Below are 13616 nucleotides of genomic sequence, written 5' to 3'. Positions count from 1 at the left end.
AGATAACGTGCGCTTAGCTTTGTAGCAACACCTCTGTATGCATTAGACAACCCATCTAGCTATCCCAGATCTTGAAATGGGATTACCCTTATGTGGTGGTGAGAAAGACACAAAAAGTGGTTTTGTCTTACGAAAGGATTGTGTTCTCTCGATGTAGTATAGCAATGCTCTTTTGACATCTAGGGTATGAAGACCTCTTTCTGCTACTGTCTGTGGCTGCGAGAAGAAAACTGACAGTTCCATAGATTGATTGAGGTGGAAGGGAGAAATAACTTTGGGAAGGAATTTTGGATTAGTACGGAGAATGACCTTATTGTTATACATTTGCAAGAAGGGTTCTTGAATGGTTAGTGCTTGTAGTTCACTAACTCTCCGCAGAGAAGTAATCGCTACTAGGAACGCAACCATCCATGTTAAAAATTGTACTTCACATTTATGTAAGTGTTTGAAAGGGGGGTCCCATTAGCCGTGTGAGAACGATGTTTTAATTCCATACAGGTGAAGGTGGTACTCTGGGAGGAATTATTCTTTTAAGGCTGTCCATAAAGACTTTAATAGCAGGCACTCTGAACAAAGATAGATGCTGTCTGTTTTGCAGATATGCTGCTATTGCAGCAAGATGAATTCTAATAGACGTGTAGGCTAAGTTACATCTTTGGAGGTGCAGTAAGTATCCTATGATGTGTTGATTAGACACGCCTAGGGGATTAATATCGTTGTTGTGACGATATATTACAAAGCGTTTCCACTTAGCTGCATAACATGCTCTAGTGGTTGGACATCTAGTTTCTTTTATGACATTCATGCAGTCTGGAGGACGGTTAAGATATCCAAACTCTAGGATTTCAGGAGCCAGATTGCAAGGTTGAGCTGAGCTGGGTCCCTGATCTCTCCACGGTTCTGTGTTAAAAGGCGTGGAGACAGGTATAGTTTTTGGTGCGGTACTACAGACCGTTGTAGCACTGTAGTGTACCTAGTCTGTCTGGCCCTCGTTGGAGCAACTAGGATGAGTGTTAGAGAATGCTGCTGTAGTTTGCGTACTACTAGTGGCATGAGTGGTAGAGGTGGAAAAGCGTACGCAAAAGTGTTTTACCAGTTCATCCATATTGCATTGCCTTTGGACAGTGGGTGTGGATATCTGGTGGCGTAGCTTGGGCATTTGTGGGTGGCAAAGAGGTCTATCTGAGGTTGTCCCCACATCTGAAAGAATGGTTGAAGAACTTGTGAATGAAGTTCCCACTTGTGGATCTGTTGTGTCTGACGACTTATCAGATCTGCTATGGTATTTTGTACTCCTAGGACATGCTGGGCTAAGAGGAATATGTTTTGAGGTATAGCCCACCGCCATATGTTTTGTGCTAGATGAGAGAGTTGCAGGGAGTGTGTTCCGCCCTGTTTTTGTATGTAATACATGGCTGACATGTTGTCCGTGTGGACTAACAGCTTTGATTGATACTTGCTGTTGGAAAGCTTTCAGTGCTAGGAAAATAGCAAGTAACTCCAGATGATTGATGTGGAGTAACTTTTGTTGCGGTGTCCACCTGCCTTGAGTGGTGTGTTGCAGTAGGTGGGCTCCCCAGCCGGAGAGAGATGCATCCACTGTCAAGATTATCTGAGGAACTGGCTCTAGGAACGGTCGTCCCTTAGAAAGGTTTTTGGTGTTCCACCACTGCAGAGAGCGAGGAGTCCGGCCGTCTACCAACACTAGGTCTGTTAATTGACCTTGAGCCTGGTTACATTGACGTGATGGGCACTCTTGTAGAGGACGCATTTGAAGTCTTGCATGGGGCACTATGAAAGTGCAAGAGGCCATCATCCCTATGAGCTGCATGAACACTCTTGCTGGAAGGGAGTGTTGTGGCTGAAATTTGTGAGAAGAGTTTGCATGCTGGCTATCCATACTGGAGTGGGATAAGCTAGCGCTGTTGAGGTGTTTATTGTGGCACCGAGGTACTGTTTTACTTAGGATGGTAGCAGATGAAATTTTGTGTGGTTTATTGTGAACCCCAAGTAGTGGAGCAGTTGGATTGTGGCATGAGTGTGTTCCACACACTGGTTGTATGAGCTGGCTTTTATGAGCCAGTCGTCGAGATACGGGAAGACGTGGATGTGGTGTCTTTGTAAATGTGCTGTCACTACTGCTAGGCACTTGGTGAATACTCTTGGTGCTTTTGTGACTCCGAATGGAAGTACTTTGAATTGATAGTGCTACCCGTCTACTACAAATCTGAGATACTTCCGGTGAGCTTTGTGAATGGGAATGTGGAAGTATGCCTCCTTGAGATGTAGAGTAGCAAGGAAGTAGTTTTGTAACAGGAGAGAAAGGACTTGGTGTGACCATGTGAAAATGGTCTGACTGTATGTATACGTTTAGCAGTCTGAGGTCCAGAATAGGCCTTAGAGAGCCGTCCTACTTTGGGATAAGAAAGTATAGGGCGTAAACCCCCTTGTTTTGTTGGTGCAGAGGAACTGGTTCTATTGCACTTTTTTGTAACAAAGAAATTACTTCTAGCTTTAATAGGGATAGATGTTCTTGTGACATTGGACGCTGCTTGGGTGGTATGTTTGGGGGTAGATGTTAGTTCTAGACCGCAACCTGACAGAATAATTTGTCGCACCCACCTGTCTGATGTGATGTTGGTCCAGGCAGGAAGGAATTGTTGCAATCTTCTCCCCCACAGGAGTGGAATGTGGGGGGGGGGTCATTGGGTAGGGGAGGAGGCAGAGCGGGAGTTTTTGATTTTGCCTCTGACTTTGTTGTTGTTACCCCTGTAACCCCCTCTCTGGTAGCCCCTAGTGAATGTGTATTGGGTAGGGGTCTTGTAGGAAGTGGAGGGGCTTTCGGAGGAGTAGCCTCTTGTGTTGCCTCTATATTATGAGCGACGAAAAGAACGTCTGGGAGCTTGCAGCTGCAAGGCTCCCTTAGATTTAGCGGTGTGTCTTTTTTCATTTTCTCAAAAGACACATCGACATTAGGGCCAAATAAATGTGTCTCATCAAATGGCTGATTAAGGATGGAATTTTGTACCTCAGGTTTAAAACCTGAAATACGTAGCCATGTCTACGCAAAAGGGTACTGATATGGATTTCCCTTGAGGCAGTATCTGCAGCATTTAGGGCACAACGAATGGAAGTATTAGTAATATGTTCACCTTCTTGTACGAGTTCATTGGCCCTATTTTTATACTTGTCTGGTAGATGCTGCATTATGGACTCCAGCTCATCATAATGTGCCCGGTCACATTTGCCAACAACGCTTGAGTATTGGCAATGCACCGTATGTTAGCTGTTGGCACCTAGGGATCGCGGTAGGCGACTGCCTGATGAACCGGAGCCGGAGTCGCTGTTGGCCTTCCCGAGGGGTGCCGGCCATCTTGGTGGGGCCCGTTTCCCCTGCTGCAGCCTCGGCCTCGCATGACTGGGAGGCAGTCACGGCGATATGGTTGGTCAGCTGCAGGTGGGCCCGGTGCGGCACAATTGGTGCCGGCGTTCGGAGTCAACAACGAGGCAGCCTGGATGGTGACCGGAGCAGATGGTGAAGTGCCGCAGGGGGCTCCTATCGCAGAGGGACATTGGTTATAAGAGTTGGCAGTGGCTGGAGGAAGCCCGCGCAACGCACAATGGTGGCCCAGTAGCGGATGACGCCTGAACAACTGAGGCCAGCCAGCTCAGGGACACAAACGCAATACCAGCGACATGACATCGCCGCTGTGACAGCGAGTGCCCATCCCTTTGCCTGAGTGTTGCGACTTCAGGGCGATTGAAATCGGGTCCCCGCAGGGCGGGCGTAGCGGCCTGAGGTGATAGCAGCTGGCGGAGGGATAGAGGAGGTGCCAGTCAGTGGAAGTAGCGCAGGGCGCTCATTGACGACTTGCCAGGGAGAAGACTGAGGCACAAGTGGGGTGCAGGAACGCGCTGCCCACGACTGGACTGTTGGCGGCGGGACGGCAGCATACAGTACTCTCTTCTGTTCCCGACTCGCCTGAGTGATGCTGGATGGTAAGGCTTCCTTTTATAGTACCCGGATGACGCGTGAAGCTGGCTAGAAACATATCGAGCTTGAACTGATGTCCGTAAGGGGAATGAGGGGGCAGCGGAGACCCGTCCGAAACTACGAAGAAGCCGACGAACCAGAAAACAAGCGACAACTAGTCAAGACACCAACGAAGTCGCAGACAGAATTGGAACGGCAGGCGGCCCTTCGGGCGGTCTCCAACATATCCGGAGCAGCGGTCGCTGGCCCTTTGGCGAATTCAGGGTCTCAACGGGGGTCAGAGGAGTTTGTGTTGGAGGGCTCTGAGAAAGATGACCCGACCATGCCCCATGTTACTCCGGGACTGCTGATGGCCTTTTGGACGAGTGAACCTTACCTGTTCCCATTTGCGTACAGTAAGGGGGTGAAATTCTAGATGTGGGGCACGATGGAGGAGGGCGCAGTTGTAGGCCTTGAGACATCGGCGGGAGGTTTATTCCAATGTTTTGCGGATCAGTGGAATGGGAGCTGAGGTTGTTTGGGGGGGCTTCCCTGGGACGCAGGTGATTGGGGGCTCTACTTCTGAGGCTGAGCGTGAGAGGAGGGGTGGCGAAGTTTCTGACTGGGTTGACTTGGTGTAGAGCTACCTCCCCAACCGCACACTAGTTGTGAGACTCTGGTAGCTACCAGAGAGTTCCCATTATATGGGATTGGGTTTGGATGGGTAACTGTGGTTTAGCACCTGTTCTGGGGAGGGAGGCATGAGGGTTTGTTGGGGATGTTTGGGGTTTAAGGGGACTGTCAGTGTGCCTACTGGGCTGAGGGGGAGGTTGTTCTGTTGCATGCTCACGTATGGGGACCCGACCTGAGTTGAAATGTATCACCTGGAATGTGCTGGGGCTGAGTTCCATGACGAAACGTTACAAGGTCCATGCCTATTTGCTGCGTAGGGGGCTTCAAGTGGCCTTTTTACAGAAAACACACATTGTTCAGATTGAGGGGCGGGCGTTACAGCGGTGATGGAGGGGCCAATTGTTTTATACTACTTATTCCGCATATGCAAGGGGGGCATTGGTTTGGGTGAGATCGGGTGCTCCCTTTCAGCCTTTGACGACGGTGGTTGATCCAGAAGGGAGATTTGTGGCTGTACAAGGGCAACTAGATGGGAGGGATGTAGCATTGTGCAGTATTTATGCCCCGAATGTAGAACAGCCCGCTTTTTTTTCATGGTTGTCGGGGAAACTGGCAACATTCTTGACTGGCACGGTTTTTCTGGGGGGAGATTTTAATTCAATTACTGATGTAGACTTGGACCGGTCTCACCCTCCGTTGGCCCAATCAGCGGTTCACAGGCTGGCGAAGGTGAGGCAGGAGTGGCAAAATACTTGGGGTCTAGTTGATGCTTGGGGGACGCATCACCCAACGGATAGGGATCACTCATTCTATTCGGTGCCGCATGATTTACATGTGCGGCTTGATAGTATTTTATGTTCGCCGGAGGCTCAGGGACTGATTTGCCATAGTGAATATCTGGCGAGGACGATATCTGATCACAACCCTGGTCTGCTAACTGTACAGTGGACCAGGCAGAGACAGGCAATCCCCACTTGGCGCCTGAACGCATAGACGCTGGAAGACCCAGTTTTCTGTGCAGAGTTCCGAGATGGTGTTGAGCATTATTTTACAGAAAATAGGGGGACGGCATCGAGCAGGGCCCTGGAATGGGACACTTTTAAGGCAGTGGTAAGAGGGGTGTGTATTTCATCCACGGCAGGGGCTCGCAAGACTTTATTGCATGATATAGAACAGGAAGAGGATCCTTTGCGCCGGGCAGAGAAGGCAAGCCATGTAGATCCAGAGGGGCAGGTGGCAGTTCTTGCTGCACGCGAAAAAGTTGCTTCTCGGGTTGAAAGGCTACTCTGTTTTGACCATAAGGAATACCTAGTACGGGCTCATGCAGAGAGGGACAGGGTGGGGTCCCTACTGGCTTGGTTGGCTGACCCGGCAGTCTGGGGCACTCAGATCCGGTCACTAACTACCACAGCCGGGAACCTAGTATACTCGCAGAAGGAGATTAATGACCAATTCCTGACCTATTATACGTCGCTCTATAAGAGTATGATGCAGGAGCTACCAGATGGGATTGGAGACTTCCTCTCAGCAGCGCTTAGACCCAGAAAAGGAGAACAAGCTGGAGGGGTGGGGGGGGCAAATCTCACTAGGAGAGATCCGAACGGCGATTAAGCACATGGCTCGGCGGAAAACACCGGGAGCAGACACTCTCCCTGTAGAGTTTCATGTGCATATGTAGACCTACTTGCACCACACTTACAGTCTATGTACAGGAAGGCGTGGGAACTGGGTAGGCTGCCTTCGACTGCCAGAGAAGCGATCAGAATACCATTGTTGAAACGAGGGGGGATGCTTGTTCCAAATCGGAGTAAGGTTCTTGCAACTCGACTCCTGGAACATATGGGTACTCTGATACACCCGGATCAGGCGGGCATCATTCCCAACCGGAGCACAGCGACATGTATACGTCTGCTTATTAGGATTATGGGAGAAGGACACGATATGGCGCCGTGTGCAGTGGTGCTCTCGGTCGACATTGAGAAGGCCTTCGATAGCGTGGAATGGCCGAATCTGTTTTAAGTATTGAGGGAATTTGGCCTTGGGGACCAGTTCGTGCGGTGAACTGAACTTTTATACAACTCAGCTACTGCTAGGGTTCGAATGGGGCCTACCATATCAGCGGCGTATCGGGTGAGGAGAGGTACACGCCAGGGCTGTTCCTTATCCCCCTTACTGTTTGCCTTGGCCATTAAACTGCTGGCGTCGCATGCTCGGTTGGGATGATCCTATGAAGGTCTACCGCTGCGGGGTGTGATCCACTACATTTCTTTATATGCGGATGATTTATTGTTGTTTTTGGCTGATGTAGATGACTCTCTGCAGGGTGCCAAATCGCTGCTTCGGGAGTTTGGTTGTTTTTCTGGGTTAAAGGTGAACTGGAGTAAGACCGGTTTGTTCCCATTGACCCCGGGTGACTGTGTGCCTCTAGCTGTGGGGGATTTGCGATGGGAGCCTCAAGGTCTTCCCTACCTGGGTACTAGCATCTATCACATGCAACCCGACCTACTGGAGGGTAATGTGGGCAGGGCGGTGAGGGGCTTCAGAGCAGCATGGGGTTCCGGCGAGCACTCCCACTGTCAGTGGCTGGGAGGGTGGCACTGTTAAAAATGGTGGCGCTCCCACGTTTGCTCTGCTTTTTTCGCACTTTACCTGTATGGATCCCGGCATCAGTCTTTCGGAGGCTTAGGACTTTGACTACAGGGTTCATCTGGGGATCTGGTAGAGGCGGGTTGCACTATCCACGCTGATGCAGCCTAGGGCGGAGGGTGGGACTACCGGTCCTCGACTGAGTGATACTACCTAGCGGTGCAATTACAGTGGCTCGCGCAGGCGGTGGCTCGGGAGTTTAGAAGCCCAGAAGGACCGCAAGGTGGAGTGATTCCACGGCATGTATTGTCATTTATAGTTCTCCAGCAGAAGATCAGTCTCGATCAGCTCACCCTTGAGGAACGCACATTACGCTTATGCTGGAATCAGAGCCAAAGACGAGCGGGGTTTCCTCGACCGTATGCTCCGGAGATCCCTCTCGGCATGTGCACAGCCCTTCCACATGGGGGGGGGGGGGGGGGAACTGGTCTGCGCTGGCTGTTTGGGAGGAGCTTGGGGTCCATATGTTGGGAGATTTATACAGAGACGGGGATCTGTTATCCTTTCAAGACTTGCAGAGTACCTTTGGGATACCACGGGGAGATTATTTGCATGCTGCCCTAATAATGGGGATTCAACGGCATTGGAGGATGGGACTATTGAAACCCCGACCTCACTGGGTTTCCAGTATGTGGTCATGGCGGCAGGTACGTTCAAGGCTATCACATGCCTATTCGGGCGCTTGTCGACCGAGCAACTGCCGCCGCTGGATGCTCTGAAAGGCAAGTGGGAAGCGGATATTGGGAAGCCCATCCCGAGACATGGCCTCAACTAGTGCGACTTGCCTGGAAGGGTACTGGTAACGCCAGCTTCCAATTGGTTCAGTTCTTCACATTACATAGGGCCTATTTGACGCCGGTTAAAATCCTACAGTATTTCGGTGGCTCCCTGTCGCAGTGCCCGAGGTGTAATGCAGATGGGGCCGATTTCCGGCACATCTTCTGGTCTTGTACGGGGCTGGGGTCTTACTGGGAAGAGGTGATAGCATGTTTGAATCAGGCGACAGAGAACGATAGAAGCAGAGATGGGGACTTGCTTGTTGCTTTGGTTCCCACATACCCCCTGCACGAAGATTACTAGTAAATTTTATGACTTAGGGTTAATTATGGCGAAAAGGGAGCTTACCATGCACTGGAAGTCAGACGGGGCCTAATTTTCTGAGCTGGAGAGCAAATTTTTAAAGTTGGGCAGGTAGCGAGGGGACACTCCGATTACAGCTGGCTAGGCGCACTGCTAATAAGGCACTAGAGGCGGCCAGGGCATGGGGGCTTTGGTGGTGGATCTTCAGACTCCTGCTGAGGATGCTGAAGAAGGGGAGGAAGAGGTGGATGTGGATCACGTTGAGAGGGCAGTATTGACGAATTAATAGGTAGGAAGGCATGAGATGTACCAAGTGGGAGGGCCACCTTGCATAGTCCGGGCTTGGTAATACTAGTGAACTATAGTGGTGACAACAGGGAACGTATCTCTTACCAACTGAGTTTTTTTGGCCTCAGTTCTTCTCTAGGAAGTTTTGTGTTGTTCGTTCGCCTGGAAGACAAGACAGTTGGGTAGATCCAAACGGGGAGTGGGGCTAAATAGGTAAGGCACACTGACAGGGGGTGGCGGTAGAGGGGAGGGGGTGTTAGGAATGTTGGAGGGATAATTGAGTGACCTTGATTGAAATGAGAGTATTTGATGAGCAGCTTGTATAATGGCTTTGTATATGTATCATCTAAGAGGTTCTGAGGGAAGTAGAAAACAATAAAAATCTTTAAAAAATAAATAAATTTCTGCCTCAAGCGACACTTCCTGCCCTACTTACCTCTACATCGTCCTTGAATTAAATTGGTTGACTAAAAAACAACTTGCATCTGTCATCATGCAGAAAATAGAATCTGTGGAACAAGTATTGCAAATATAAAAGTGTCTAATGTGTGTGCACCAATTCAAACCAGGGCAAATGAAACCACAAATTATATTTCTTGTAATTACTCCATTGGAGGTATAGTATGTACTCAGACTATTTGCGACAAGAGGGTCTATTTCCAAGAAAGGGGGAGGCAAAGTCCAAATTGTACAACATGGATGATAGCAATTCCGATTAACCCACAGACGAGTCATCTCACCCTTTTGACCATCCAGGGTCCAAGTCTATTAGCAACAACTGTTTGCTACCTAGTCTTAATCATTTCTCTTGGAACACAGCTGGGTTAAACCCAAAGATGAGCGATTCTGAATGGTTATTGTATATCGGGAAACATGACTTGTGCATGTTCCAAGAAAACTGGGCTACTGAGGAAGCCGTTCTAGATGGGTTTACCTCCTTTAGTGTAGAAGCTAACCCAGCTGAACGCTTTGGAAGAGCAATTGGAGGGCTTTTAATCCTAGTAGAAATTGACGTTTTAACTCATTAATCCCCTGAAAACAGACTGCCCCGATTTAATGGGGATTATATTAACCTTAGTCCGAGCACTATCCTTGGTCCTAATAAACTTTTAGGTCAGTACAATCAAATCAAGTGATTAACCCTTTACTATATCCCTTTTAGAAGCAATATTGGACACTGTACAACTGGACAAGAATAGTGGCTGGGGATCTTAATACCTCTTTCGAACCCTGCTCATTTATAATCAACATTATTAGCGAAGAGGATACATATTGGGGTATTCCATCATTGTCAGGACAACCAAGAAAAGATCTCTCCTATTCGCATTTAAAGTAGCCTCACTAACCATCAATAGAGGGCTTAGAGCCTACAATGGAAGTACCATTTCTGATCCTGACAGAGCCCTAACTTATAAGAGAGGAACTTGTACTAGCGTTATTGATTATGGTCTTATCGATGTGAGGTTATGATCGCATTTGGCCGATATGAGAGTTACTGCACGATCCAACAGCAACCATAACTTTCTGGAGGAAACTTTACATGGAGAATCCTTTAAACAAACAAATAATTCTCACAGATGTCCCCGCTCCCTCTGTAACCAATAATTGTTGCTCTGTTAATCTGTAGTCACAGTTATATAGGTGGTTTGTTGCTTTTTTTTTTAGAACATTACAAGGTGATGAATGCAGCCAAAACTCCTATTTTAACCACGCATAATCAGATGTTTGGGGAGCTGCAAAAGATGTTTTACGAGGAGGTGACCACTAGAAAACCTAAACTGGCCAAGAAGAATGAATGGTTTGACTCAACTTGCAAAGCAGCCAAGAGTTCTTTAAGGTCGGCTATCCATAAGGGAACAGGTCTAATATTAGAATAGGTAGATGTACCTAAAAAGCCGGACTTAAGCAGGCTAAACAGGATTGGGATGGAAAATGTTGGTAAGATCTGCTTGTTGCAAGTAAAACTAAGGATGACAGAACCTTCTGGAAACTGGTAGACCTAACGAAGCCAGGAAGTATGACACCCTTAATTATAGAACATCTCCTGAAAAGTGGGTGTCGCACAATTCTGCTCTTCACGCTGTAAAATATTAAAATAAATATGGGCTAAGCAACGGTCAGATCGCTCCCATAGCAACGTCTACTGTGGAGTGGGAAGGTGCTGCTATCCCAGTTTCCTTTAGTCTAGATGAAACAATTAGTGCCATTGGCTCGCTAAAAATGGCAAAGGCACCAGATCCGTATAAAATTCCAGGAGACCTTTATAAAACTGAGCCACACATTTGTTTGACTTATCTGAACCTACTATCAAAGGTCATTTCTGCAGGGGAGAACTACCTGAATCATGGAGGGGAGCAGCGATCATAACCATATTTAAAAAGGGAGATGCAAGCAGCCCTGCCAATTATAGGCCAATAAGTTTGATTGACAATGGGCAAACAAAATTGCCAGGCAAGTTCTGAACAAATTGAACGAAATAATGCCACCATTTCAACACGTTCAGCACTACTCACCAAATATTTAGATTTTCAATTCTATAATGGAAAACAGTTGCATCACAGCAACAAAAGCTTTGAGTCATTTATAGATTAAAGAGCTGCATTTGACCTTATCCAACGCCCAAAATTATGGCATGTTTTATCAAACCTGGGAGTTCTCCTTATATATGAATGACATGGTTTTTGTTTTAGAGGACTGTAGAAACGACTCCCCTACTTTGGACAACACGAAGGTACCCATTTTACTCTTTGCTGATGATTCTCTTCTCGAAGACGCCTATGGGCTTGCAAATCTTAGTTACCAAAGCAGAAGGGGCTGCTGTCGTCCTGGTGGAATGGGCGCACAACCCTACCGGAGATTCCTTTTTCTCCAAGGAAGAACCCATTTCAATGGAAAGAACGACCCATACAGAGATGGTTAGTTTTTGCGTGGCCCGGCCTTTAATGGCGCCCACATAGCCAAGAAAGAGCTGATAATCCAACCGGAATGGTTTTGTGCGATCAAGATAAAATTATACCGCACGTTCTGGATCCAGACGTTGGAACCTCTCCCCCTCTTTAGAAGGATGCGGGGGCAGGAAGAAGGTAGGCAAAGTGATGGTCTATCCTTTGTGGAAAGAAGTAACCACTTTGGGAAGAAAAGAGGGCCTAGTTCGAAGGACAACCGTGTCTGGATGAACAGCAAGGAAAGGCAGCTCACTCTCTCCCTGTGAGCAGAAGCGATATCAACCAGAAAAGCAGTCTTTAAGGTCAAGAGTCTGAGAGGACAATTATGTAGTGGCTCGAAAGGAGTGCACATAAGATAAGTCAGAACAAGGTTTAAGTCCACTGGGGCATTACGAACTGAATAGGAGGAAACAGGTGAGTAATGACCTTAAGGAAAATATTTACAATAAGGGACTTAAAAAGAGAGGGCTGACCAGGAAGGTGAAGCAAGGCAGAAAGATAACCCTTAAAAGTGCCCAGAGCAGAGCCCTGCTGGCCCAAAAAGAACAAGAGAGGAGAACCGGAGAAAGTGGGGCAAGAAGGGCACAGCTTTAGCTGTGCACCATGCCACAAATTTGTTCCATCTACCGGCGTATACTGTTTCTAGTGGAGGGACGCCTTGCTGCCAAGAGAACATTACAGACTTCAAGAGGAAGGTCGAAGGATGTCAACAGTGGCCGCTCAATCTCCATGCAAGGAAGTGGAAGCAAGAAAGTTTCGGGTGGAGGAAAGTCCCCAGCTGCTACGACAGAAGATCCTCCCGAAGAGGCGGTCTGATCAGAGGATCAATGGCCATATGTAACAACTCGGGATACCAGACTCTTCGTACCTAGTCTGGAACAGCAAGAATGACATGGTCCCAGTCGCGCTTGATCTTCAGCACTCTAAACAGAAGTGGTCTAAGCCGAAAGGCTTATAGAAAGCCACAAATCCACTTGTGGCTATAAGCGTCGCTGAGCGAGTGCCGCCTTGGAAATTCCAAAGCGATAAATTACGGACATTGCGTGTTTGCTTCGGTGGCGAATATATCTAACCAAGGATCCCCCCACTGCTGAAAGAGACCTTGCACCACCTCAGAGTGAAGACGCCATTCGTGATTAATCATGCACCTACGGCTGAGTTGGTCCGTCCTGGCATTCAGAGAGCCTGCCAGGTGTTGCACCACCAGGGATTTTCCCTAATGTTCCAGCCATGTCTGACATAGGGTCCATGACCCCACACCGCCCGGTTTGTTGCAGTACCACATGGTGATGGTGTTGTTCGTTAACACCTGCACAACCCTTCCCAGGACAGAGGAAAGGAATGCTTTTAGTGCCAGACGGATCGCCCGCAGCTCCAGAAGGTTGATGTGGATCCCGGACTCCGCCATAGACCAGCAATCTCCGATCTCCACCTCTGCCATGTGGCCGACTCACCCCAGAAGTGATGCATCTGTCACCACTGTGAATGCTGGTTGGGAAAGGGATAGGGATCTGCAGTTGACCCAATCCTGGTTTGTTAACCACCACTGCAACTGTCGTGCAGTGTCCTCCGAGATCTGGACGCAATTGTACAGATTCCCCCGATGCTGCGCCAACTGGAACTTCAGGTCCCACTGCAGAGCCCACATATGCCACCTGGTATGATCTACCAGCAGGATGCAGGAGGCCATGAGGCCCAGCAGCCTCAGGGTCATTCTGACCGAAACCCGGTATAGAGGCTGAAGGCCATGAGGCCCAGCAGCCTCAGGGTCATTCTGACCGAAACCCGGGATAGAGGCTGAAAAATCAGAATCATAGCCTGAATATCCTAGATTCGCTGCTCGGGATAAGCCCGAAACTGTCATGTCCAGAGCCGCTCCAATGAAAAGGTGCTCCTGAGAGAGAATCAGGTGCGACTTCGGCACGTTTATAGTGAACCCCAGCAAGTGCAAGAGGTCCGCTGTAGTCTGGAGGTGGAAGATGACTGCCTGGGGCGAGCCCGCCTTCAACAGCCAGTCGTCCAGATAGGAGAAGAGTGGAACCTCCATGATC

At 48.6% G+C, this 13616-nt stretch overlaps 1 protein-coding gene across 3 annotated transcripts in view; it reads right to left on the bottom strand.

The window, feature by feature from the left end:
* The window catches only part of LOC147748976 (gametocyte-specific factor 1-like), a 657206-nt gene that overhangs the window by 370460 nt on the left and 273130 nt on the right, over nt 1–13616 (bottom strand). The gene's annotated exons all lie outside the window — the stretch shown is intronic.

This window comes from Lissotriton vulgaris, chromosome 1_1 (genome assembly GCF_964263255.1).
Source record: "Lissotriton vulgaris chromosome 1_1, aLisVul1.2, whole genome shotgun sequence".
NCBI lineage: Eukaryota > Metazoa > Chordata > Amphibia > Caudata > Salamandridae > Lissotriton > Lissotriton vulgaris.
This window is presented reverse-complemented; position numbering and strand designations above follow the sequence as displayed.